Source organism: Salvelinus fontinalis, chromosome 18, assembly GCF_029448725.1.
Source record: "Salvelinus fontinalis isolate EN_2023a chromosome 18, ASM2944872v1, whole genome shotgun sequence".
Classification (NCBI taxonomy): Eukaryota; Metazoa; Chordata; class Actinopteri; order Salmoniformes; family Salmonidae; genus Salvelinus; species Salvelinus fontinalis.
This window is the reverse complement of record NC_074682.1, coordinates 53,600,759-53,628,750: the sequence shown is the minus strand read 5'-3', so window position 1 is coordinate 53,628,750 and position 27,992 is coordinate 53,600,759. Positions and strand designations below refer to the sequence as shown.

General features: G+C 46.9%; 1 protein-coding gene across 1 annotated transcript in view; it reads right to left on the bottom strand.

Moving 5' to 3' along the window:
- Nucleotides 1-16,872, bottom strand: part of LOC129815761 (semaphorin-3D-like) — a 145,118-nt gene extending 128,246 nt beyond the window's left edge. The window contains exon 1 of the mRNA XM_055869853.1: nt 16,592-16,872. The gene's annotated coding sequence lies outside the window, so the exon portion shown is untranslated. The remainder of the gene's footprint in view (nt 1-16,591) is intronic.
- Nucleotides 16,873-27,992: the final 11,120 nt, after the last annotated feature.

The following is a 27,992-nucleotide window of genomic DNA, read 5'->3' as shown; positions in this document are numbered from 1 at the left end:
ACAATTTGATCATATTACTCCAGTGCTAGCCTCTCTACACTGGCTTCCGGTTAAGGCAAGGGCTGATTTTAAGGTTTTACTGCTAGCCTACAAAGCATTACATGGGCTTGCTCCTACATATCTTTCCGATTTGGTCCTGCCGTACATACCTACACGTACGCTACGGTCACAAGACGCAGGCCTCCTAATTGTCCCTAGAATTTCTAAGCAAACAGCTGGAGGCAGGGCTTTCTCCTATAGATCTCAATTTTTATGGAATGGTCTGCCAACCCATGTGAGAGACGCAGACTCGGTCTCAACCTTTAAGTCTTTACTGAAGACTTATCTCTTCAGTAGGTCCTACGATTGAGTGTAGTCTGGCCCAGGAGTGTGAAGGTGAACGGAAAGGCTCTGGAGCAACAAACCGCCCTTGCTGTCTCTGCCTGGCCGGTTCCCCTCTCTTCACTGGGATTCTCTGCCTCTAACCCTATTACAGGGGCTGAGTCACTGGCTTACTGGTGCTCTTTCATGCCGTCCCTAGGAGGGGTGCGTCACTTGAGTGGGTTGAGTCACTGACGTGATCTTCCTGTCTGGGTTAGCTTCACGTTTGTCGGTTTGTTGTTTTGTTTAGTTTGTAAAGTGTTCTTCGTTTCGTGTCATTAAACGAGAAGAATGTATTCTAACCACGCTGCGCTTTGGTCCTCCTCTCTTCCACCATACGACGATCGTGACAGTCTGCTAAATGACAACTGTATATATTGTATTTTTTAAACGTAGAGCAACACACAGACGCTGCCCCCAACATGGGAAAGACAACATGCTCCAGATTTGCTGTCCTTCTGTTACGTGTTGCTGAGGTCTGACACTGTCATGTGGTGTTATGGTTAGAGAGCTCCGCAAATACTCCGTTACGATTCCCCATCCTTAGACGTTTGTTTGAATTATAGCAGGACAATGTGCTCGACATGAACGCATTTATTTTTGTTAGCCATTGTTCCTCAGAGCTGCCGCCTTGACCTCTTTGAGTTCAGACTGACTGCTCTGAGTGTCAGGGTGTGTGTGTGTGTTATTTTAAACCACATTATCAAAACAATATGCTGTGATTTAGAGTTTGAAGTCAGATTCAAATCTGATTCTGGCCATGCGACTTATGTCTGAACGGTCAAATCTGATTCCAGATTGATACCTTGTCCAGATTACTACTTTCTCCAGATACTACTTTCTCATGACTGCTACTCTCTCATACCTGCTCTCTCCAGACTGCTACTCTCTCATACCTGCTCTCTCCAGATTGCTACTCTCTCATACCTGCTCTCTCCAGACTGCTACTCTCTCATACCTGCTCTCTCCAGACTGCTACTCTCTCATACCTGCTCTCTCCAGACTGCTACTCTCTCATACCTGCTCTCTCCAGACTGCTACTCTCTCATACCTGCTCTCCAGATTGCCGCTCTCTCCAGATTAATACTCTCTCCAGATTAATACTCTCTCCAGATTAATACTCTCTCCAGATTAATACTCTCTCCAGATTAATACTCTCTCCAGATTAATACTCTCTCCAGATTGATACTCTCTCCAGATTAATACTCTCTCCAGATTGCTACTCTCTCCAGATTGCTACTCTCTCCAGATTAATACTCTCTCCGGATTAATACTCTCTCCAGATTGATACTCTCTCCAGATTAATACTCTCTCCAGATTACTACTCTCTCCAGCTTGCTTCTCTCTCCGGATTAATACTCTCTCCGGATTAATACTCTCTCCAGATTAATACTCTCTCCAGATTAATACTCTCTCCAGATTAATACTCTCTCCAGATTAATACTCTCTCCAGATTGCTACTCTCTCCAGAATACTACTCTCTCCAGATTGCTTCTCTCTCCAGATTGCTTCTCTCTCCAGATTGCTACTCTCTCCAGATTGCTTCTCTCTCCAGATTGCTACTCTCTCCAGATTACTACTCTCTCCAGATTGCTTCTCTCTCCAGATTACTACTCTCTCCAGATTGCTTCTCTCTCCAGATTGCTTCTCTCTCCAGATTGCTACTCTCTCCAGATTGCTTCTCTCTCCAGATTGCTACTCTCTCCAGATTACTACTCTCTCCAGATTACTACTCTCTCCAGATTGCTTCTCTCTCCAGATTGCTACTCTCTCCAGATTGCTACTCTCTCCAGATTGCTTCTCTCTCCAGATTGCTACTCTCTCCAGATTGCTACTCTCTCCAGATTAATACTCTCTCCAGATTGCTACTCTCTCCAGATTGCTACTCTCCAGATTAATACTCTCTCCGGATTAATACTCTCTCCAGATTGCTACTCTCTCCAGATTAATACTCTCTCCAGATTAATACTCTCTCCAGATTACTACTCTCTCCAGCTTGCTTCTCTCTCCGGATTAATACTCTCTCCGGATTAATACTCTCTCCAGATTAATACTCTCTCCAGATTAATACTCTCTCCAGATTAATACTCTCTCCAGATTGCTACTCTCTCCAGATTGCTACTCTCTCCAGATTGCTTCTCTCTCCAGATTAATACTCTCTCCAGACTACTACTCTCTCCAGACTACTACTCTCTCCAGATTAATACTCTCTCCAGATTAATACTCTCTCCAGATTAATACTCTCTCCAGATTAATACTCTCTCCAGATTAATACCCTCTCCAGATTAATACTCTCTCCGGATTAATACTCTCTCCGGATTAATACTCTCTCCAGATTACTACTCTCTCCAGATTACTACTCTCTCCAGATTACTACTCTCTCCAGATTGCTACTCTCTCCAGATTGATACTCTCTCCAGATTAATACTCTCTCCAGATTAATACTCTCTCCAGATTAATACTCTCTCCAGATTAATACTCTCTCCAGATTAATACCCTCTCCAGATTAATACTCTCTCCAGATTAATACTCTCTCCAGATTAATACTCTCTCCAGATTGCTTCTCTCTCCAGATTGCTACTCTCTCCAGATTGCTACTCTCTCCAGATTGCTACTCTCTCCATAGAACTCACGATGATACACTTCATTTCTGTCTCTAAACCTGTTTTTTTCTTTCTTCATTTTTCAGTAACAATATAACACTTTCACATGTTGATGTGAATACACTGTGTGCTGCCAAATCTGCAGATAACATTTCATACATGATAAAGAATGTGTTATCTGTCAAATAAAAGATAATATTTGATCTGGCAGGTGTTCTAGGACCAAGGTCTTTAGTAAACAGAACAGCTGATAGTAAAACACTATCAACAAAACATGAAGACCAACAGCATTTCAGCTGTAGACTTTTTCTGGAGGCTAGATCCCTCACCCTAACTCAGGTGTTGAGCAGGGGGTAATTATAGACAATTATCACTGAACACCCTAAAACCAAAAATACCTAACAATATGCCACAGGACACCAGGGAGATGACGGGGGAGGGGAGGGGGGGAGGGGGGGGTGCTGAGCCCTAGGACCATGCCTCAGGACTACCTGGCCTCATGACTCCTGGCTGTCCCCAGTCCACCTTGTCAAGCCGCAGCTCCAGTTTCAACTGTTCAGCTTGCGGCTATGGAACCCTGACCTGTTCACCGGACGTGCTACCTGTCCCAGACCTGCTGTTTTCGACTCTCTCTCCCCTCCCTTCTTCTCTCTCTTTACCGCACCTACTGTATTGTCTCGACCACTGAATGCTCGGCTATGAAAAGCCAACTGACATTTACTCCTGAGCTGCTGACCTGTTGCACCCTTTACAACCACTGTGATTATTATTTGACCCTGCTGGTCTTCTATGAATGCTTGAACATATTGAAGAACGGTGTACTCTTATAATCTCTACCCGGCACAGCCAGAAGAGGACTGGCCACCCCTCAAAGCCTGGTTCCTCTCTAGGTTTCTTCTTAGATTCCTGCCTTTCTAAGGAGTTTTTTCTTGCCACCGTGCTTCTGCATTGCTTTTCTGTTTGGGATTTTAGGCTGGGTTTCTGTATAAGCACTTTGTGACATCTGCTTATGTAAAAAGGGCTAGAGAGAGAGAGATATCCTGTAAGTAGTCAATCAGTAGCTCTAACCCACTGTCTGTGAACTAGGTGACAGACTGATCCGTATCTGTCGTCACCTGGACATGGACTCAACAACAGACAGACCAGATCACATTCATCACCTCAACATGGACACACTGATCCGTATCTGTCGTCACCTGGCATTACAGACCAGGCCCGAGCAAAGAGTTCCAGACACACAATTGAAGGGTAACACCTCAGCTGAGAATGACAAGATAAAACCTATGAGAGATATCTCTGCCGACAGCCCAGTTTAGACAAAAAATGTGAAGGTTAAGTAGGTTTAAATAGTAAAGGTGATGAAGGCCATGTGACACGCAAAAGGGAGTGAAAACAATACCATATTAGTCTCAATCAACACATTCCCAAACATACATTCATTTGTTTATATCTAGTCATTTCAAGACTAATGATGACACAAAACAATGTCCTGTTCTTAGAGGCTTTTGACATGTTGCCTTTTGCAGGAATCAGAGTTTCAAATTTTCTATTTACATTTAACATCCCTCCCTACCTTCCATCCCTCCCTACCTTCCATCCCTCCCTACCTTCCATACCTGCCTACCTTCCATACCTGCCTACCTTCCATCCCTGCCTACCTTCCACCCCTCACTACCGTCCATCCCTGCCTACCTTTCCATCACTGCCTACCTTCCATCCCTCCCTACCTTCCATCCCTGCCTACCTTCCATCCCTGCCTACCTTCCATCTATGCCTACCTTCCATCCCTGCCTAACCTACATCACTCCATACCTTCCATCTCTGCCTACCTTCCATCTCTGCCTACCTTCCATCTCTGCCTACCTTCCATCCCTGCCTACCTTCCATCCCTGCCTACCTTCCATCTCTGCCTACCTTCCATCCCTGCCTACCTTCCATCCCTCCCTACCTTCCATCTCTGCCTACCTTCCATCCCTGCCTACCTTCCATCCCTGCCTACCTTCCATCTCTGCCTACCTTCCATCCCTCCCTACCTTCCATCTATGCCTACCTTTCATCTATGCCTACCTTCCATCCCTGCCTACCTTCCATCCCTGCCTACCTTCCATCTATGCCTACCTTCCATCTCTGCCTACCTTCCATCTCTGCCTACCTTCCATCCCTGCCTACCTTCCATCCCTGCCTACCTTCCATCCCTGCCTACCTTCCATCCCTGCCTACCTTCCATCCCTCCCTACCTTCCATCTATGCCTACCTTCCATCCCTGCCTACCTTCCATCCCTGCCTAACTTCCATCACTCCATACCTTCCATCTCTGCCTACCTTCCATACCTTCCATCCCTGCCTACCTTCCATCCCTGCCTACCTTCCATCCCTGCCTACCTTCCATCCCTCCCTACCTTCCATCTATGCCTACCTTCCATCCCTGCCTAACTTCCATCACTCCATACCTTCCATCCCTGCCGACCTTGTCTACCTTCCATCCCTTCCATCTCTGCCTACCTTCCATCCCTGCCTACCTTCCATCCCTGCCTACCTTCCATCCCTGCCTACCTTCCATCCCTCCCTACCTTCCATCTATGCCTACCTTCCATCCCTGCCTACCTTCCATCCCTGCCTAACTTCCATCACTCCATACCTTCCATCTCTGCCTACCTTCCATACCTTCCATCCCTGCCTACCTTCCATCCCTGCCTACCTTCCATCCCTGCCTACCTTCCATCCCTCCCTACCTTCCATCTATGCCTACCTTCCATCCCTGCCTAACTTCCATCACTCCATACCTTCCATCCCTGCCTACCTTGTCTACCTTCCATCCCTTCCATCTCTGCCTACCTTCCATCCCTGCCTACCTTCCATCTTTGCCTACCTTCCATCCCTGCCTACTTTCCATCTTTGCCTACCTTCCATCTCTGCATACCTTCCATCCCTGCCTACCTTCCATCTTTGCCTACCTTCCATCCCTGCCTACCTTCCATCACTGCCTACTTTCCATCCCTGCCTACCTTCCATACATTCCATCCCTGCCTACCTTCCATCCCTACCTACCTTCCATCTCTGCCTACCTTCCATCCCTGCCTATCTTCCATCCCTGCCTACTTTCCATACCTGCCTACCTTCCATACCTTCCATCTCTGCCTACCTTCCATCCCTGCCTACCTTCCATCCCCGCCTACCTTCCATCCCTCCCTACCTTCCATCTCTGCCTAACTTCCATCACTCCATACCTTCCATCTCTGCCTACCTTCCATACCTTCCGTCCCTGCCTACCTTCCATCCCTGCCTACCTTCCATCCCTCCCTACCTTCCATCCCTGCCTACCTTCCATCCCTGCCTAACTTCCATCACTCCATACCTTCCATCTCTGCCTACCTTCCATACCTTCCATCCCTGCCTACCTTCCATCCCTGCCTACCTTCCATCCCTGCCTACCTTCCATCCCTCCCTACCTTCCATCTATGCCTACCTTCCATCCCTGCCTAACTTCCATCACTCCATACCTTCCATCCCTGCCTACCTTGTCTACCTTCCATCTCTGCCTACCTTCCATCCCTGCCTACCTTCCATCCCTGCCTACCTTCCATCCCTGCCTACCTTCCATCCCTCCCTACCTTCCATCTATGCCTACCTTCCATCCCTGCCTACCTTCCATCCCTGCCTAACTTCCATCACTCCATACCTTCCATCTCTGCCTACCTTCCATACCTTCCATCCCTGCCTACCATCCATCCCTGCCTACCTTCCATCCCTGCCTACCTTCCATCCCTCCCTACCTTCCATCTATGCCTACCTTCCATCCCTGCCTAACTTCCATCACTCCATACCTTCCATCCCTGCCTACCTTGTCTACCTTCCATCCCTTCCATCTCTGCCTACCTTCCATCCCTGCCTACCTTCCATCTTTGCCTACCTTCCATCCCTGCCTACTTTCCATCTTTGCCTACCTTCCATCTCTGCATACCTTCCATCCCTGCCTACCTTCCATCTTTGCCTACCTTCCATCCCTGCCTACCTTCCATCCCTGCCTACTTTCCATCCCTGCCTACCTTCCATACATTCCATCCCTGCCTACCTTCCATCCCTACCTACCTTCCATCTCTGCCTACCTTCCATCCCTGCCTATCTTCCATCCCTGCCTACTTTCCATACCTGCCTACCTTCCATACCTTCCATCTCTGCCTACCTTCCATCTTTGCCTACCTTCCATCCCTGCCTACCTTCCATCCCTGCCTACTTTCCATCCCTGCCTACCTTCCATACATTCCATCCCTGCCTACCTTCCATCCCTACCTACCTTCCATCTCTGCCTACCTTCCATCCCTGCCTATCTTCCATCCCTGCCTACTTTCCATACCTGCCTACCTTCCATACCTTCCATCTCTGCCTACCTTCCATCTCTGCCTAACTTCCATCACTCCATACCTTCCATCTCTGCCTACCTTCCATACCTTCCGTCCCTGCCTACCTTCCATCCCTGCCTACCTTCCATCCCTCCCTGCCTTCCATCCCTGCCTACCTTCCATCCCTCCCTACCTTCCATCCCTGCCTACCTTCCATCCCTCCCTACCTTCCATCCCTGCCTACCTTCCATCCCTCCCTACCTTCCATCTCTGCCTACCTTCCATACCTTCCATCTCTGCCTACCTTCCATCCCTGCCTAACTTCCATCACTCCATACCTTCCATCTCTGCCTACCTTCCATACCTTCCATCTCTGCCTACCTTCCATCTCTGCCTACCTTCCATCCCTGCCTACCTTCCATCCCTGCCTACCTTCCATCTCTGCCTACCTTCCATCCCTGCCTACCTTCCATCCCTGCCTACCTTCCATCCCTGCCTACCTTCCATCCCTGCCTACCTTCCATCCCTGCCTACCTTCCATCCCCGCCTACCTTCCATCCCTGCCTACCTTCCATCCCTGCCTAACTTCCATCCCTCCCTACCTTCCATCTATGCCTACCTTCCATCCCTGCCTAACTTCCATCACTCCATACCTTCCATCCCTGCCTACCTTGTCTACCTTCCATCTATGCCTACCTTCCATCCCTGCCTAACTTCCATCACTCCATACCTTCCATCTCTGCCTACCTTCCATACCTTCCATCTCTGCCTACCTTCCATCCCTGCCTACCTTCCATCCCTGCCTACCTTCCATCTCTGCCTACCTTCCATCTCTGCCTACCTTCCATCCCTGCCTACCTTCCATCTCTGCCTACCTTCCATCTCTGCCTACCTTCCATCTCTGCCTACCTTCCATCCCTGCCTACCTTCCATCTCTGCCTACCTTCCATCTCTGCCTACCTTCCATCCCTGCCTACCTTCCATCTCTGCCTACCTTCCATCTCTGCCTACCTTCCATCTCTGCCTACCTTCCATCTCTGCCTACCTTCCATACCTGCCTACCTTCCATCCCTGCCTACCTTCCATCTCTGCCTACCTTCCATCCCTGCCTACCTTCCATCTCTGCCTACCTTCCATCTCTGCCTACCTTCCATCCCTGCCTACCTTCCATCCCTGCCTACCTTCCATACCTGCCTACCTTCCATCTCTGCCTACCTTCCATACCTGCCTACCTTCCATCCCTGCCTACCTTTCCATCTAACCCTGCATGTGTATCAGTGCTAGTCTTGGACTGAAACAGGTGACAGTATTCATTTTGTGTACAGGTACTGTTTATATTTAGGTGCAGGAACTCCTCAAAACTTTTGTCCTAATATTCTGTCAGAGGAACAGGAGCTCAAGCAGTAGAACATTTTGAGGTGCCGGCACTCAAGTCCGGTGAGCTGCTGGTGCATTTCTTTATGTTTTAACAGTTACGTCATAACATTCCAGTCAGTGTGTCTCCTGTGTGAGAAGAGCAGCGGAAGAGAATGCCTTAACATGACCTAGCTACTTTTTGCATTGCTTCCGTTGTATCATCGGAAGGAACAGGCCTATTGCTCTGCTCCCGCACTGTCTAGAGAGAGAGGACACTAGTGACATACTGGTTGGGTTCACACACACACACACACACACACACACACACACACACACACACACACACACACACACACACACACACACACACACACACACACACACACACACACACACAGGAAACAGCAAGAGAGGAAGGAACAAAAAATAAACAGTGTGTGTGTAACATCCCAATAACTACAATGGCCCTCTTTCACAAAGCCTTGACTGGACTGCCATGTAACATGCACTTGCTAATGTTATTTCACCTTCCCAATATAAGCTTTGTTCACACACAGCAAACCACAACCACTCCTGAGAACGTCCAACTTCCTCTCTTTATGTCCAGCGAGAACCAGTGGACAGAACGTACCCATACCCCAGCCCTACCCTAAGGAAACAGGATACAGGGAGTAGTACTACAGATGTGATATCTTAAATTTGACTTAGTTTCTCACAGAAGGAAAATAATCCTGCAGCAACAGGAAATGTGAAATATGATGTGGATTATAATTAATGGACTTTTTTTTGTTGTTGTAGGGTTTGATACATTTTAAAATGGAAATTACAAACTTTAGAAGTTTGCATTTGAAACAACAGGATGTTTGCATCCTGAAACCGGGTGATCAAATTAAGATGCAATATATGTACAAGTGGGTAGTGAGGTTTGTATTATATTATTAACATGTCAGCTGGTCTGGTTTATATCACAACTGTATAATCACATGATTTATAGAAACATGCCTTAATAACCCAGAGGGGAAATGAGGAGGAATGTATATGTTAGTCACCTAATCGCTCTACAAAAGTATATTGTAACCAATCTGAGTTGGACATGGAACTCTGTTCTTCAAGGCGCTGCCACAGACACAGCTGGGGAGTGTGGGGCTGAAATTCCATCTGATTGATACTTAAACACACACATTATGCAGCTGAATTAGGGTGTTCTCCCAATTACACTAATAAAAATAATCAATCAATTATTATTATTATCAAAAATGAATAATTTAAATAGGAGGATATAAAACTCTGTCATACCTATAGACAGCTGGTACACCACCTCTGACTGAAACAGACGGTACACCACCTCTGACTGAAACAGACGGTGCACCACCTCTGACTGAAACAGACGGTGCACCACCTCTGACTGAAACAGACGGTACACCACCTCTGACTGAAACAGACGGTACACCTACTTTCCATTTGAATGGGGGTGTTCTCCCAGTAACGCTAATAACACAATCAATGACACTAGTAACATAATCAATCAGTTTAGGTTTTATCCCAATAGCGCCAATAACAATAATTAATCCATTTGATTAACAATACAAATCCAACGTAGTTTGTGATCGTAGAGGTTCCTAGTAAATAATCATCAAAACGAGCACCAAAGGTCACCGCAGGAGAAATGGGGTTGGTGCATTGGTGAGTGGCACAGCGGTCTAAGTCACTGCATTGCAGTGCTAGAGGTGTTACTACAGACCCGGGTTTGATCCAGGGCTGTATCACAACCGGCCGTGTTCGGGAGTACCATACGGACTTGACCCAGCGTCGTTAGGGGAAGGTTTGCCCGGGGGGGCTTTACAAGTGGGCTGTCATTGTAATTAAGAATTTGTTCTTAACTGACTTGCCTTGTTAAATAAAGGTTAAATAAAAGGTTAAATTAAATAAATAAAATGTTGAAATAGCATGTTATAAATCAATTCATTCAAAATGTACAACTGAGACGTTTAGGAAATAAAAACGTCCTATCTTTCCTCATCGAAGTGAAAACAGGGGTACTTGATACCTACAGTCTCTCTGTTTAACTTCCCCCCTATCTTTCACTCTCCTCATCTCTCTCTCTCTCTCAACCCATCTCTCTCTCTCGCCATCCTTAGGCAGCAGTAATAAAGGATGGGTTAATACCTGCCCGCCTGACACATACTGAAACAATGAGAAGGACCCAGGACCCGATCTTGACTATAAACCACCCAGCAGCATCTACCTCCCTCTGTCTTTCCTACAGACCCACAGTGCCACGGTCTTGCAGTGTTCAGACAGTAAGCACTATTTGACTTTAACCTCATCCCCACCTCCTGATTATCCTGATGCTTCCAAAGAGGCAATATGATACGTTTTATAGACAAAAGAGGCGATATGATACGTTTTATAGACAAAAGAGGCAATATGATACGTTTTATAGATAATGTTACATATTCAATATGTTCTACTGGTTCTAGATTTATACTCTGACTGTAGGACCTGAACTAGAAAGAGAATACAACATGTAATACTCATCACCCCCCCCCCTTCATCTCCTTCTCTCCTCATCTCCCTCTGCCTCCCCCTTCATCTCTCTCTATCTCCTCCTCTCCCTCATCTCTTTCTCCCTCCCCCTTCATCTCTCTCTCTCTCCTCCTCTCTCCCTCCCTCATCTCTTTCTCCCTCCCCCTTCATCTCTCTCTCTCTCCTCCTCTCCCTCCCTCATCTCTCTCCCTCCCCCTTCATCTCGCTCTCTCTCTCCTCCTCTCCCTCCCTCATCTCTCTCCCTCCCCCTTCATCTCTCTCTCTCCTCCTCTCCCTCATCTCTCTCCCTCCCCCTTCATCTCTCTCGCTCTCTCTGTCCCCCTGTCCCTCCCTCCATCCACCCTCATCCTTATCTCTCTCTCTCCTCAGCCTTCCCTCCCTTCCCACTGCAGCTCTGTCAGTCTGCTGTGAGGAGAACCAGACCCAGAGCTCTACCTAGTCCCTGACGGAGTAGCAGCAACCCAGAGGGAGGTAGCTGGGGCATGGGGAGAGGTGGAGGGGTGTTGTGCTGGGAGAGATATAGGGAGGGTAAGATCAGAGAGCTGGTCCCATGAGATGTGCATGGGACCTCTGGGTTAATTTGAGGAACAAAACCTGCCGCCCACTGTGCTTGGCTGACTGGCAACAGAGGACTGGAGGTGTCCCAACAGACAGACTGACCTCCAGCTTAGCCTCTAGATAGGACCCCTCTCAGTCCATTCTAAGTCCGGCTCAGCCTCAGGCTGTGTCCTATATTGTGCGCTACTTTTGACCAGGGTCGTTTAAGGCTCTAGTCAAAAGTAGTGCACTATATAGGTACTACTGTGGTATTTGGACACATCTTCAGACCCTCTCAGCCCAGCCTTAGACCAGCCTGTAACCTCTGAGCCCTGGCACAGTCCCCCTTAGGTAAACTGAATAAACTGGACCTGGAGAGGAAGAGAACACATGAGCAGGTTCTGGTCACCGGGTTCTGATTCTAATACACTGGAGACCTCTTAGTAACATGTAACATCGCTTATTGGATCAGGACAGATCATCTCTCAAAGTGGCAGATTTTAAAATGAATAAATATCTCAGTCTATGTGTTGATGACGGAATGGTGTTACACTGTATTCATGTTTACAACTCGTGTTACAACCCATGTTACAACCCATTTTACAACCCGTGTTTACAACTCGTGTTACAACTCGTGTTACAACTCATGTTACAACTCGTGTTACAACTCGTGTTACAACTCGTGTTACAACCCATGTTTACAACTCGTGTTACAACTCATGTTACAACTCATGTTACAACCCGTGTTACAACTCATGTTACAACCCGTGTTTACAACTCGTGTTACAACTCATGTTACAACTCATGTTACAACCAGTGTTTACAACTCATGTTACAACTCATGTTACAACTCATGTTACAACTCATGTTACAACTCATGTTACAACCCGTGTTTACAACTCGTGTTACAACTCGTGTTACAACCCGTGTTTACAACTCGTGTTACAACTCGTGTTACAACCCGTGTTACAACCCGTGTTTACAACTCGTATATAATATAGGGCTCCCGAGTGGTGCAGTGGTCTAAGGCACTGCATCTCAGTGCAAGAGGCGCACAATTGGCCCAGCTTCGTCCAGGTTTTGTCAGGGTAGGCCGTCATTGTAAATAAGAATTTGTTCTAAATCGACTTGCCTAGTTAAATAAAGGTTACATGAAAAAAAATATATATATAGTATAGACTACAGGACATGATATATAGACTACAGTACATGATACATAGACTACAGTACATGATATATAGACTACAGTACATGATACATAGACTACAGTACATGATATATAGACTACAGTACGTGATACAAAGACTACCGTTCAAAAGTTTGGGGTCACTTTGAAATGTCCTTGTTTTTGAAAGAAAAGCAAATGTTTTGTCCATTAAAATAACATCACATTTATCAGAAATACAGTGTAGACATTGTTAATGTTGTAAATTACTATTGTAGCTGGAAACGGCAGATTTTTTATGGAATATCTACATAGGCGTACAGAGGCCCATTATCAGCAACCATCACTCCTGTGTTCCAATGTTATGTTGTGTTAGTTAATCCAAGTTTATCATTTCAAAAGGCTAATTAATCATTAGAAAACCCTTTTGCAATTATGTTAGCACAGCTGAAAACTGTTGCCCTGATTAAAGAAGCAATAAAACTGTCCTTCTTTAGACTAGTTGAGTATCTGGAGCATCAGCATTTGTGGGTTCGATTACAGGCTCAAAATTGCCAGAAACAAATAAATTTATTCTGAAACTCGTCAGTCTATTCTTGTTCTGAGAAATGGCAGAGTTGCAAAGAAAAAGCCATATCGCAGACTGGCCAATAAAAAGAAAAGATTAAGATGGGCAAAAGAACAAAGACACTGGACAGAGGAACTCTGCCTAGAAGGCCAGCATCCCGGAGTCGCCTCTTCACTGTTGAAGTTAAGATTGGTGTTTTGCGGGTACTATTTAAAGAAGCTGCCAGTTGACGACTTGTGAGACGTCTGTTTCTCAAACTAGACACTAATGTACTTGTCCTCTTGCTCAGTTGTGCACCGGGGCTTCCCACTCTTATTTCTATTCTGGTTAGAGCCAGTTTGCGCTGTTCTGTGAAGGGAGTAGTACACAGCACTGTACGAGATCTTCAGTGTCTTGCCAATTTCTCGCACGGAATAGCCTTCATTTCTCACGGTGCAACCGGGAGATTGGGATGCTCCCAACAGTGCATGTTCATGGTAAATACAAAGCTTATTGTGTGTGTGTGTGTGTGTGCGTGCGTGCGTGGGTGGGTGGGTGCGTGCGTGTGTGTGTGTGTGTTTGTGTGCGAGCGCTTGTGTGTGTGTGTGTGTGCGTGCGTGCGTGCGTGCGTGCGTGTGCGTGTGTGTGAGCGCTTGTGTGTGTGTGTGTGTGTGCGTGCTTGTTCATGGTAAACACAAAGCATATTGGGACATGTGTTGTTCAAGTTGTAAACGATGTTCAATCAGTCAGAAGGCTGTGTAGCTCCTGGGAATGATTACTGATGGATATATATATGGCACTGTACGGTACTTTAAACATCTGTCTCTTTATGTCAAACAGACACTCGTGGAAATAAGATACAGTGATAATTCCATCACGATGTCATCAAACACCCTTGAATAGAGATTGTAAACGTGAGAACAGATCTATTTTGTTGTACCATTTTGACATATGCAGAGGACACATTTCTGTTTCTCATAAAAAATGGACAACAAAGTAGACATTCTATTCTCATTCTATTGATACTCAATGTCAACTCAGAAATGCGTTTCAATTTCAAACAATGACTTGGAATATGTAGATAACAGGACTTCAAGTACGGGAAGATAAAAACAAATGAATGTTGATCAGGTATATCAGGTGGGTTATTGTTTGCTAGGCTGTGGTCGAGGCAGCTCAGTGTCCGTTGGAGCAGGGCACCAGCCAGATAAGCATTGTGAAGTGTGAACACTGGAGCACCCACTGAAAGAGTGAAGTACCTGGCTATGCTCTCTACATTAGAGGTTTAACATGTTTATCATATATGCATAGTCACTTTAACAATACATTCATGTACATTTGACTGTAAGGTCTACCTACACCTGTTGTATTCAGTGCATGTGACAAATCAACTTTGATTTGATGTGTCACCGATAGCATTCTCCAAGCATCTAGTGTTCTCTCTCTCTCTCTCTCTCTCTCTCTCTCTCTCTCTCTCTCTCTCTCTCTCTCTCTCTCTCTCTCTCTCTCTCTCTCTCTCTCTCTCTCTCTCTCTCTCTCTCTCTCTCTCTCTCTCTCTCAGCATCTAGTGCTGTTTCTCTCTCTCTCTCTCTCAGCATCTAGTGCTGTTTCTCTCTCTCCCTCTCTCTCTCTCTCTCTCTCCCTCTCTCCAAGCATCTAGTGCTGTTTCTCTCTCTCCCTCTCTCCAAGCATCTAGTGCTGTTTCTCTCTCTCTCCCTCTCTCCAAGTAGGTTAAAGTATCTTTCCCCTTCTCACTTAATAGGTTCCGTGCCTACGTCAAACTATTATTCCAGTGGCACTGAGATAAGAGGAAAGACACAATGCAGAGATACAGTCATAGGAAAGAGAGGGAAGCAATGTAGCCACAGTCACAGACGGAAAGGCACAATGTAGCCACAGTCACAGACGGAAAGGCACAATGTAGCCACAGTCACAGACAGAAAGGCACAATGTAGCCCCAGTCACAGACAGAAAGTCACAATGTAGCCACAGTCACAGACGGAAAGTCACAATGTAGCCACAGTCACAGACGGAAAGGCAATATGTAGCCACAGTCAGAAAGTCACAATGTAGCCAAAGTCACAGACGGAAAGGCACAATGTAGCCACAGTCACAGACAGAAAGTCACAATGTAGCCACAGTCACAGACGGAAAGGCACAATGTAGCCACAGTCACAGACAGAAAGTCACAATGTAGCCACAGTCACAGACAGAAAGTCACGATGTAGCCACAGTCACAGACGTAGGCACAATGTAGCCACAGTCCCAGACGTAGGCACAATGTAGCCACAGTCACAGACGTAGGCACAATGTAGCCACAGTCACAGACGGAAAGGCACAATGTAGCCACAGTCACAGACAGAAAGTCACAATGTAGCCACAGTCACAGACAGAAAGTCACAATGTAGCCACAGTCACAGACGGAAAGGCACAATGTAGCCACAGTCACAGACAGAAAGTCACAATGTAGCCACAGTCACAGACAGAAAGTCACAATGTAGCCACAGTCACAGACGTAGGCACAATGTAGCCACAGTCACAGACGTAGGCACAATGTAGCCACAGTCACAGACGGAAAGGCACAATGTAGCCACAGTCACAGACGGAAAGGCACAATGTAGCCACAGTCACAGGAGGAAACAACAGTCTGACAGACAGTTTGTACTGAGGAGTCAACTACCATAACAGGATGTCCTATAGACAATCACTGCACCTTACTCATATCAGCCAGGACTTATTTTAGGGGTGGTTCACTGTATTCTCTATGCTACTGCTCCTAAACATACTCTGTGTTTTAAGATTGGATCTTCAATATCTTATATTGCAAATGGATATTCCTTGAAAATCAAAATAGTCAATTTCTCAATGTAGACATTGAGCTTCTCCCTGAGTCTCAGTCACACACAAATTGGAATATATTCGGCTGTTTACACGTTTATAAACAGAGCAAAATAAATTGTAAAATAATTTTGGTAGGCTATTGATTGATCTAGAATAGATGTATAGCATAATCTCATAAATCATGTGCTTTACAGATTTTACCTCCCAATAATATCCTCATAGCCTGCCTCACGAAACTGTAAGCCGTTTCAAAAATCTAAGTTCATGTCAGAAAGTTAACTTTTCCGCAACTTACCAGACTCTTTATTTCTTGAAAGTGATTTCTGAAGATGAGTTACTCCAGTCTAAAACCGAACGTAGACGGGCTCCTGATACAGTGACAGGGTGAAACGATCTGCCGCAGGGTTTGAGAAAGGGAAGCGACGTGAGATGTCTCCACATTGTCCCCTTCCACACGTTATAAACAAAGTCCGCGTGTTGGGCTGGGATCGTGAAGGCCACTCCTCCGGTAGGTACTCCCTCTCTCCATCATCCTTGGCTGCGCTTCCCAGCTCCCTCCCGCTCTGTCGCCAATAAAATATCTGCTCGTTACACTCATGACGCACATCGAGTGGGAACAATGTGTTTGTGCAGGTCTATCGAGCACATCATGATAAAGTATTGGTTGGGTAATATAATAACGGGCCTGGACAAGTAATACATTTTCTCCACATTAAATCAAATCAAAGTGTATTTGTCACGTGCGCCGAATACAACAGGTGTAGACCTTTACAGTGAAATGCTTACTTACAGGCTCTAAACCAATAGTGCAAAAAAGGGGCAGGGTTATTTAATGTAGTCACTTTAACCATATCTACATGTACATACTATCTCAAATCAGCCGACTAACCGGTGCCTGTATGTAGCCTCGCTACTGTTGTAGCCTCGCTACTATTATTTTTCACTGTATTTTACTGTTGTTTTTATGTCTTTACTAACCTATTGTCCACCTAATACCTTTTTTTGCATGTTCCCACCCTTCCAGTTCCAAATGATCAAAAATAGAAATATACAAAATCAAATACATTTATAAAAATTAAGGTTATATTTTTACAAATTTCTCATAAATTTAACATGTAAATTGTGACTGAGGAGGACGTAGTAAAATACTCAGATTCATATAAAACCATTTAATTGATTACAATTAGAAACACACACAAAGCTGCACATCGGCAACAAGTCTCCTTCTCCTCTGAGCTTGGTTGAGTTCAGATGATCCAAACCATAGAAACAGATTGACTAGATTATATCCATCATTATATCCGAATTATTCTACGTGTACGATTTCAAACCGGAGAGACCTCAGTTACACAGACGAACATGACAAAATTACAAATACAAACATTCCATCACCCAGTTTCATAGACTTTGGATATCATTGCTATAGTATAGCATATATTTTAAATTCAAATGTGTGATGAATATACTTTCAATTCAACGTGTTTGCTTCAACACAGGCGGAGGGATATTTAGGAGTAGAAAACTTTATTATCATAAACAAAGTAGTCGTAGTTTTTTTCCATTGTAATTATATTAGACAGGAGTGACGGGAACCCATTCAAAGGTATAGAAACATTTGAGTGGATATTACTACACATTACGAAGTCCATATTGTAGTCAAACCTCCTCAATAAAGAAAGTCTCTGCTATGAGAGGGCTGACCTCTAGTGGCCGTTAATGGCAATTGCATTTTTTAAGGTAGGGAGAATGGAAGGATACAGATTAATAGTATTGACCAGTGGAGGCTGGTGGGAGGAGCTATAGGAGGACGGGCTCATTGTAATGGCTGGAATGGAATGAATGGAACGGTATGAAACACATCAAACATATGGAAACCACATGTTAGACTCTGTTCCGTCTATTCCAGTCCAGCCATTACAATGAGCCCGTCCTCCTATAGCTCCTACCACCAGCCTCCACTGGTATTGACACAAGTTCGTAGTGTTCAGGTGCGGCATCGCAGAGGGGAGGAATCCGTTCAGTAGTATAAGAACATGACCCTGGGCTAAAATACCCTTTACGCTATCATCCTGAGCTAAGGTGGATTAGTAACCAGACTAGCTCCGTACAGCTTGGCTTGGCACGGCTCTGTTCGGGCTCAGTAGTGTGGACAGCTCTAGAGAAGACCTAGAGACCTAGACAGACCTGCTGCAGGATGCCACTGACAGAGGAGGAAGGATGTGGTTCAGGAGTATTGGGACCGGTCACTAGCAGGACTGAGAGAAGGCTCACCTGTTGTAGGATGAGTATTGGGACAGGTCACTAGCAGGACTGAGAGAAGGCTCACCTGTTGTAGGATGAGTATTGGGACAGGTCACTAGCAGGACAGAGAAGGCTCACCTGTTGTAGGATGAGTATTGGGACAGGTCACTAGCGAGACAGAGAAGGCTCACCTGTTGTAAGATGATTATTGGGACAGGTCACTAGCAGGACTGAGAGAAAGCTCACCTGTTGTTGGATGTTTATTGGGACAGGTCACTAGCAAGACAGAGAGAAGGCTCACCTGTTGTATGATGAGTATTGGGACAGGTCACTAGCAGGACTGAGAGAAGGCTCACCTGTTGTAGGATGAGTATTGGGACAGGTCACAAGCAGGACTGAGAGAAGGCTCACCTGTTGTAGGATGAGTATTGGGACAGGTCACTAGCAGGACTGAGAGAAGGCTCATCTGTTGTAAGATGATTATTGGGACAGGTCACTAGCAAGACAGAGAAGGCTCACCTGTTGTAGGATGAGTATTGGGACAGGTCACTAGCAGGACTGAGAGAAGGCTCACCTGTTGTAGGATGAGTATTGGGACAGGTCACTAGCAGGACTGAGAGAAGGCTCACCTGTTGTAGGATGAGTATTGGGACAGGTCACTAGCAGGACTGAGAGAAGGCTCACCTGTTGTAGGATGAGTATTGGGACAGGTCGCTAGCAGGACTGAGAGAAGGCTCACCTGTTGTAGGATGAGTATTGGGACAGGTCACTAGCAGGACTGAGAGAAGGCTCACCTGTTGTAGGATGAGTATTGGGACAGGTCACTAGCAGGACTGAGAGAAGGCTCACCTGTTGTAGGATGAGTATTGGGGACAGGTCACAAGCAGGACTGAGAGAAGGCTCACCTGTTGTAGGATGAGTATTGGGAGAGGTCACAAGCAGGACTGAGAGAAGGCTCACCTGTTGTATGATGAGTATTGGGACAGGTCACAAGCAGGACTGAGAGAAGGCTCACCTGTTGTATGATGAGTATTGGGACAGGTCACTAGCAGGACTGAGAGAAGGCTCACCTGTTGTAAGATGATTATTGGGACAGGTCACTAGCAAGACAGAGAAGGCTCACCTGTTGTAGGATGAGTATTGGGACAGGTCACTAGCGAGACAGAGAAGGCTCACCTGTTGTAAGATGATTATTGGGACAGGTCACTAGCAGGACTGAGAGAAAGCTCACCTGTTGTTGGATGTTTATTGGGACAGGTCACTAGCAAGACAGAGAGAAGGCTCACCTGTTGTATGATGAGTATTGGGACAGGTCACTAGCAGGACTGAGAGAAGGCTCACCTGTTGTAGGATGAGTATTGGGACAGGTCACTAGCAAGACTGGGAGAAGGCTCATCTGTTGTATGATGAGTATTGGGACAGGTCACTAGCAGGACTGAGAGAAGGCTCACTTGTTGTAGGATGAGTATTGGGACAGGTCACTAGCAGGACTGAGAGAAGGCTCACCTGTTGTAGGATGAGTATTGGGACAGGTCACTAGCAGGACTGAGAGAAGGCTCACCTGTTGTAGGATGAGTATTGGGACAGGTCGCTAGCAGGACTGAGAGAAGGCTCACCTGTTGTAGGATGAGTATTGGGACAGGTCACTAGCAGGACTGAGAGAAGGCTCACCTGTTGTAGGATGAGTATTGGGACAGGTCACTAGCAGGACTGAGAGAAGGCTCACCTGTTGTAGGATGAGTATTGGGGACAGGTCACAAGCAGGACTGAGAGAAGGCTCACCTGTTGTAGGATGAGTATTGGGAGAGGTCACAAGCAGGACTGAGAGAAGGCTCACCTGTTGTATGATGAGTATTGGGACAGGTCACAAGCAGGACTGAGAGAAGGCTCACCTGTTGTATGATGAGTATTGGGACAGGTCACTAGCAGGACTGAGAGAAGGCTCACCTGTTGTAAGATGATTATTGGGACAGGTCACTAGCAAGACAGAGAAGGCTCACCTGTTGTAGGATGAGTATTGGGACAGGTCACTAGCGAGACAGAGAAGGCTCACCTGTTGTAAGATGATTATTGGGACAGGTCACTAGCAGGACTGAGAGAAAGCTCACCTGTTGTTGGATGTTTATTGGGACAGGTCACTAGCAAGACAGAGAGAAGGCTCACCTGTTGTATGATGAGTATTGGGACAGGTCACTAGCAGGACTGAGAGAAGGCTCACCTGTTGTAGGATGAGTATTGGGACAGGTCACTAGCAGGACTGAGAGAAGGCTCACCTGTTGTAGGATGAGTATTGGGACAGGTCACTAGCAGGACTGAGAGAAGGCTCACCTGTTGTAGGATGAGTATTGGGACAGGTCACTAGCAGGACTGAGAGAAGGCTCACCTGTTGTAGGATGAGTATTGGGACAGGTCGCTAGCAGGACTGAGAGAAGGCTCACCTGTTGTAGGATGAGTATTGGGACAGGTCACTAGCAGGACTGAGAGAAGGCTCACCTGTTGTAGGATGAGTATTGGGACAGGTCACTAGCAGGACTGAGAGAAGGCTCACCTGTTGTAGGATGAGTATTGGGGACAGGTCACAAGCAGGACTGAGAGAAGGCTCACCTGTTGTAGGATGAGTATTGGGAGAGGTCACAAGCAGGACTGAGAGAAGGCTCACCTGTTGTATGATGAGTATTGGGACAGGTCACAAGCAGGACTGAGAGAAGGCTCACCTGTTGTATGATGAGTATTGGGACAGGTCACTAGCAGGACTGAGAGAAGGCTCACCTGTTGTAAGATGATTATTGGGACAGGTCACTAGCAAGACAGAGAAGGCTCACCTGTTGTAGGATGAGTATTGGGACAGGTCACTAGCGAGACAGAGAAGGCTCACCTGTTGTAAGATGATTATTGGGACAGGTCACTAGCAGGACTGAGAGAAAGCTCACCTGTTGTTGGATGTTTATTGGGACAGGTCACTAGCAAGACAGAGAGAAGGCTCACCTGTTGTATGATGAGTATTGGGACAGGTCACTAGCAGGACTGAGAGAAGGCTCACCTGTTGTAGGATGAGTATTGGGACAGGTCACTAGCAAGACTGGGAGAAGGCTCATCTGTTGTATGATGAGTATTGGGACAGGTCACTAGCAGGACTGAGAGAAGGCTCACCTGTTGTAGGATGAGTATTGGGACAGGTCACTAGCAAGACTGGGAGAAGGCTCATCTGTTGTATGATGAGTATTGGGACAGGTCACTAGCAGGACTGAGAGAAGGCTCACTTGTTGTAGGGTGAGTATTGGGACAGGTTACTAGCAAGACAGAGAAGGCTCACCTGTTGTATGATGAGTATTGGGACAGGTCACAAGCAGGACTGAGAGAAGGCTCACCTGTTGTAGGATGAGTATTGGGACAGGTCACTAGCAAGACTGGGAGAAGGCTCATCTGTTGTATGATGAGTATTGGGACAGGTCACTAGCAGGACTGAGAGAAGGCTCACTTGTTGTAGGGTGAGTATTGGGACAGGTTACTAGCAAGACAGAGAAGGCTCACCTGTTGTATGATGAGTATTGGGACAGGTCACAAGCAGGACTGAGAGAAGGCTCACCTGTTGTAGGATGAGTATTGGGACAGGTCACTAGCAGGACTGAGAGAAGGCTCACCTGTTGTAGGATGAGTATTGGGACAGGTCACTAGCAAGACTGAGAGAAGGCTCACCTGTTGTATGATGAGTATTGGGACAGGTCACTAGCAGGACTGAGAGAAGGCTCACTTGTTGTAGGATGAGTATTGGGACAGGTCACTAGCAAGACAGAGAAGGCTCACCTGTTGTAGGATGAGTATTGGGACAGGTCACTAGCAAGACTGAGAGAAGGCTCACCTGTTGTAGGGTGAGTATTGGGACAGGTCACTAGCAAGACTGAGAGAAGGCTCACCTGTTGTAAGATGATTATTTGGACAGGTCACTAGCAAGACTGAGAGAAGGCTCACCTGTTGTAGGGTGAGTATTGGGACAGGTCACTAGCAAGACTGAGAGAAGGCTCACCTATTGTAAGATGTGACAGGCAACTTGCTGTGGTGAGAACCTGCTGTGGTATTCCTGAGACGCCTTCGTGGAGGCATCACAGATCTCCTGGTCAGGGAAACCCACGATGGGGTACACCTGAGGGAGAGGGCATCTGGAACTAGAGTTCAACTAACATCCCAATACAATATATGGCATCCTCATCGTTATGATCAGAGGCGAGATATTTGTAGTCTGGTCTGGTCTCAGATATGATGTACATGAACCAACTCTTCTGACTAACCTAACAACCTCAGGAGTTAGCTAAAGAACACACAGCTCTATGATCCAGGCAAAAATAAAAATAGATTTTTACCTGAATATTTTCATCCACAAACAACGCATACCCGGACACCTTCTCAAACGTCTCCAAGGGGAACTCAGGACAGTCAGTCCGGCACAAACACAAACACGTGGTTCTTCCTATGCAGATAAGAGGAGACACAGGATGTTACTGTTGACAGTATTACCAGCTACAACAACACACTGCAGTTTACTGGACAATAGCCTTTAGTTCCAAGTCCTGTTTATTCAGCTGGTCTTGTGACTTATTTTGTACACAGTTGGATTAACAACATGGTGTAACAACCTAGATCACAAAAGGAGTGCCTCAAACCACAACGTACTAGTACCACGTGACCGTCAGCTGAATGTAGTGAATCAGATTTCTATAGACTGGTCAGAACAGTAGAGTTGAGCAGAGCAGAGTGGAGTAGAGTAGAGGGGAGTAGAGCAGAGCAGAGTAGAGTGGAGTAGAGCAGAGTAGAGTAGAGTAGAGTAGAGCAGAGCACAGCAGAGTAGAGTGGAGTAGAGGGGAGTAGAGCAGTGTACAGCTCAGTACAGCTCAGTCTAGCTCAGTTACCATGTGATGGTAAGCTGAATATAGTGCATGAGGTTCGTGTTGCCATGTCCATGGGAGGTGGGACAGGTCTTGTTTCCATGTCCATGGTAGGTGGGACAGGTCTTGTTGCCATGTCCATGGTAGGTGGGACAGGTCTTGTTGCCATGTCTATGGTAGGTGGGACAGGTCTTGTTGCCATGTCCATGGTAGGTGGGACAGGTCTTGTTGCCATGTCCATGGTAGGTGGGACAGGTCTTGTTTCCATGTCCATGGTAGGTGGGACAGGTCTTGTTTCCATGTCCATGGTAGGTGGGACAGGTCTTGTTTCCATGTCCATGGTAGGTGGGACAGGTCTTGTTGCCATGTCCATGGTAGGTGGGACAGGTCTTGTTGCCATGTTCATGGTAGGTGGGACAGGTCTTGTTGCCATGTCCATGGTAGGTGGGACAGGTCTTGTTGCCATGTCCATGGTAGGTGGGACAGGTCTTGTTGCCATGTCCATGGTAGGTGGGACAGGTCTTGTTGCCATGTCCATGGTAGGTGGGGCAGGTCTTGTTGCCATGTCCATGGTAGGTGGGGCAGGTCTTGTTTCCATGTCCATGGTAGGTAGGACAGGTCTTGTTGCCATGTCCATGGTAGGTAGCACAGGTCTTGTTCCCATGTCCATGGTAGGTAGGACAGGTCTTGTTTCCATGTCCATGGTAGGTGGGACAGGTCTTGTTTCCATGTCCATGGTAGGTGGGACAGGTCTTGTTGCCATGTCCATGGTAGGTGGGACAGGTCTTGTCTCCATGTCCATGGTAGGTAGGACAGGTCTTGTTTCCATGTCCATGGTAGGTAGGACAGGTCTTGTTTCCATGTCCATGGTAGGTGGGACAGGTCTTGTTTCCATGTCCATGGTAGGTGGGACAGGTCTTGTTGCCATGTCCATGGTAGGTGGGACAGGTCTTGTTTCCATGTCCATGGTAGGTGGGACAGGTCTTGTTTACATGTACATGGTAGGTGGGACAAGTCTTGTTGCCATTTCCATGGTAGGTGGGACAGGTCTTGTTGCCATGTCCATGGTAGGTGGGACAGGTCTTGTTGCCATGTCCATGGTAGGTGGGACAGGTCTTGTTGCCATGTCCATGGTAGGTGGGACAGGTCTTGTTTACATGTACATGATAGGTGGGACAGGTCTTGTTGCCATGTCCATGGTAGGTGGGGCAGGTCTTGTTGCCATGTCCATGGTAGGTGGGACAGGTCTTGTTGCCATGTCCATGGTAGGTGGGACAGGTCTTGTTGCCATGTCCATGGGAGGTGGGACAGGTCTTGTTGCCATGTACATGGTAGGTGGGACAGGTCTTGTTGCCATGTCCATGGTAGGTGGGACAGGTCTTGTTGCCATGTCAATGGTAGACACCATTCTGTATACATCTGGCCCTTCTTTGGACACTGTGTTAACAAACCTCCAAACGAGCTTCAATGCCATACAACACTCCTTCCGTGGCCTCCAACTGTTCTTAAACACTATTAAAACTAAATGCATGCTCTTCAACCGATTGCTGCCTGCACCGCACGCCCGACTAGCATCACTACTCTGGACGGTTCTGACTTTGAATGTGTGAGCAACTACAAATACCTAGGTGTCTGGTTAGACTGTAAACTCTCCTTCCAGACTCACATTAAGCATCTCCAATCCAAAATTAAATCTAGAATTGGCTTCCTATTTCTCAACAAAGCCTCCTTCACTCATGCTGGCAATCATACCCTCGTAAAACTGACTATCCTACCGATCCTCGACTTCGGCGATGTCATTTACAAAATAGCCTCCAACACTCTACTCAGCAAACTGGATGCAGTCTATCACAGTGCCATCCGTTTTGTCAGCAAAGCCCCATACACTACCCACCACTGCGACCTGTATGCTCTCATCGGCTGGCTCTCGCTACATATTCGTCGCCAGACCCACTGGCTCCAGGTCATCTATAAGTCTTTGCTAGGTAAAGCTCATCTCAGCTCACTGGTCGCCATAGCAACACCCACCTGTAGCAGCGCTCCAGCAGGTATATTTCACTGGTCACCATAACAACACCCACTAGTAGCACGCTCTCCAGCAGGTATATCTCACTGGTCACCATAACAACACCCACTAGTAGCACGCTCTCCAGCAGGTATATCTCACTGGTCACCATAACAACACCCACCCGTAGCACGCTCTCCAGCAGGTATATTTCACTGCTCACCATAACAACACCCACCCGTAGCACGCTCTCCAGCAGGTATATTTCACTGGTCACCATAACAACACCCACCCGTAGCACGCTCTCCAGCAGGTATATTTCACTGGTCACCATAACAACACCCACCCGTAGCACGCTCTCCAGCAGGTATATCTCACTGGTCACCATAACAACACCCACTAGTAGCACGCTCTCCAGCAGGTATATCTCACTGGTCACCATAACAACACCCACCCGTAGCACGCTCTCCAGCAGGTATATCTCACTGGTCACCATAACAACACCCACCCGTAGCACGCTCTCCAGCAGGTATATCTCACTGGTCACCATAACAACACCCACTAGTAGCACGCTCTCCAGCAGGTATATCTCACTGGTCACCATAACAACACCCACTAGTAGCACGCTCTCCAGCAGGTATATCTCACTGGTCACCATAACAACACCCACCCGTAGCACGCTCTCCAGCAGGTATATCTCACTGGTCACCATAACAACACCCACTAGTAGCACGCTCTCCAGCAGGTATATTTCACTGGTCACCATAACAACACCCACTAGTAGCACGCTCTCCAGCAGGTATATCTCACTGGTCACCATAACAGCACCCACCCGTAGCACGCTCTCCAGCAGGTATATTTCACTGGTCACCATAACAACACCCACCCGTAGCACGCTCTCCAGCAGGTATATTTCACTGGTCACCATAACAACACCCACCCGTAGCACGCTCTCCAGCAGGTATATCTCACTGGTCACCATAACAACACCCACTAGTAGCACGCTCTCCAGCAGGTATATCTCACTGGTCACCATAACAACACCCACCCGTAGCACGCTCTCCAGCAGGTATATCTCACTGGTCACCATAACAACACCCACCCGTAGCACGCTCTCCAGCAGGTATATCTCACTGGTCACCATAACAACACCCACCCGTAGCACGCTCTCCAGCAGGTATATTTCACTGGTCACCATAACAACACCCACTAGTAGCACGCTCTCCAGCAGGTATATCTCACTGGTCACCATAACAACACCCACTAGTAGCACGCTCTCCAGCAGGTATATCTCACTGGTCACCATAACAACACCCACCCGTAGCACGCTCTCCAGCAGGTATATTTCACTGGTCACCATAACAACACCCACCCGTAGCACGCTCTCCAGCAGGTATATTTCACTGGTCACCATAACAACACCCACTAGTAGCACGCTCTCCAGCAGGTATATCTCACTGGTCACCATAACAACACCCACCCATAGCACGCTCTCCAGCAGGTATATCTCACTGGTCACCATAACAACACCCACCCATAGCACGCTCTCCAGCAGGTATATCTCACTGGTCACCATAACAACACCCACCCGTAACATGCGCTCCAGCAGGTATATTTCACTGGTCATCCCGAAAGCCAATTCCTCCTTTGACTGCCTTTCCTTCCAGTTCTCTGCTGCCAATGACTGGAACGAACTGCAAAAATCGCTGAAGTTGGAGACTTATATCTCCCTCACTAACTTTAAGCATCAGCAATCTGAGCAGCTTACCGATCGCTGCAGCTGATGATGTGCAAGTAGAGATACTGGGGTGCAAAAGAGCAAGAGGGTAAGTAATAATATGGGGATGAGGTAGTTGGGTGTGCTATTTACAGATTGGCTGTATACAGGTACAGTGATTGGAAAGCTGCTTTGACAGCTGATGCTTAAAGCTAGTGAGGGAGATATAAGACTCCAGCTTCAGTGGTTTTTGCAATTTGTTCCAGTCAAAGTAAGTGTTGGCTTTGGGGATGACCAGTGAAATATACCTGCTGGAGTGGGTGCTACTGACGGAGACTCCCCCCCCCCCCCCCCCCCATGTGTGCTTGTCTCAACCAGTCCTCTCTCTGTGTGTGTGTGTGTGTGTGTGTGTGTGTGTGTGTGTGTGTGTGTGTGTGTGTGTGTGTGTGTGTGTGTGTGTGTGTGTGTGTGTGTGTGAGATATAGTAGAATTCAGGGCCCCAGATATAGCAGAACTCAGTTCCCCAGATATACCAGAACTCAGGGCACCAGATATAGCAGAACTCATATTGAAGTTTGTGTAGGCAGTTCTCGGTTCTAGAACCAGGCAACAAAGACACACACTGTATGGATAACAGTCCTGTTTTGGGCTTATTGCTCAAATAGCCTCATAATTGGACATTTTCTCTCTCAATGAGACAAACAAGAGTACCGTCGTTGCCAGAAGTTTTGAGAATGACACAAATATTAATTTTCACAAAGTCTGCCCGCTCAGTTTGTATGATGGCAATTTGCATTACTCCAGAATGTTATGAAGAGTGATCAGATGAATTGCAATTAATTGCAAAGTCCCT